Consider the following 1,305-nt stretch of genomic DNA (forward strand, 5'->3'; position numbering starts at 1 on the left):
CATGGTCACATGGCAGGGCTGGGGATATAGGGATGTGGGGACATATGGACACGGGGATATGGGGACATAGGGACACAGGGATATGGGACAGGGGGAAGCCAGCAAGACTCTTCCCCCATCCGAAACGCCATCGGGATGGCTCGGAAAATCCCTGGGGATGCATCAGGGCACCGCATGGCACGGCACCCCTGCCACCAGCCAGCCCCGATGCCACCGCCACCATCCCCCCTGCCAACACCAGGCCACCATCCCCGTCCTGCCGCCCATCCCCGTGGGGCAGCAGGGACAGGGGTGGGCTCAGTAATTAGCAGCCTGGCAGAGATTTAATTGATTATCAATTCTGGGAGAGGGGGGAGCGGGTTTGATCGAACCGTCGCCCTCCCGCCGCCGTGTCCCCTGCAGGGAGCCGGGGGGGGGGTGATTTTGTGCAGGGCTGGGGGTCACGGCGCCTGGATGCCGGGCAGTGCCAGCAGGGAGACTCGACCTTGTCCCCTCTGTGGTGTCACCAGCCCCGGGTGAGACCCGGCACTGTCCCCATCCTGGTCCCCTCTGCGGTGTCACAGCCTCCGGGGACGTCTGACCCCAACCCCTCTGGGTCACAGCCCCCCCAGTAGGACCCAGTGGGACCTGACCCTGGTGTCACAGCCCCAGGGACACTGGACCCAGTCCCCATGGTGTCATGGACCCCAGGGACATCCAACAACATCCCCGCAGTGTCACAGCTCCTGGGGACAACCAACCCCATCCCCACAGTGTCACGGTCCCCAGGGACAACTGACTCCATCCCCACGGTGTCACACACCCAAAGAACACCCACCCCGTCCCCACGGTGTCACACACCCAAAGAACACCCACCCCGTCCCCACGGTGTCACACACCCGAAGAACACCCACCGTGCCCCCACGATGCCACAGACCCCAGGGACACCCAACCCCATCCCCACAGTGTCACAGTCCCGGGGGACAACTGACCCCATCCCCACAGTGTCACAGCCCGCAGGGACATCCAACAATGTCCCCAGGGTGTCAAGGACTCCCAGGGACACCCAACTCCATCCCCACAGTGTCCAAGTCCCCAGGGACACCCCCGTGCCAGTGAGCCGGGCTCAGACAGAGTCACCTCCCCAGTGACCTCCCGGGGACGGCCAATGGCGCGCAGGGCTGGGATACGCAGCCATGGGGCAGGGCCGTGCCTCAGTTTCCCCACCCGCCCAAAGAGCGCACAGCACCGCCTCTTATTATATTTTTTTATATATTTCTATTAAAAATAACCAGTGGGTGCCTGCCAGAGCAAACCACAGCACAA

Source organism: Egretta garzetta, unplaced genomic scaffold, assembly GCF_000687185.1.
Source record: "Egretta garzetta isolate BGI_Z169 unplaced genomic scaffold, ASM68718v1 scaffold4, whole genome shotgun sequence".
In the NCBI taxonomy this organism is placed as follows: domain Eukaryota; kingdom Metazoa; phylum Chordata; class Aves; order Pelecaniformes; family Ardeidae; genus Egretta; species Egretta garzetta.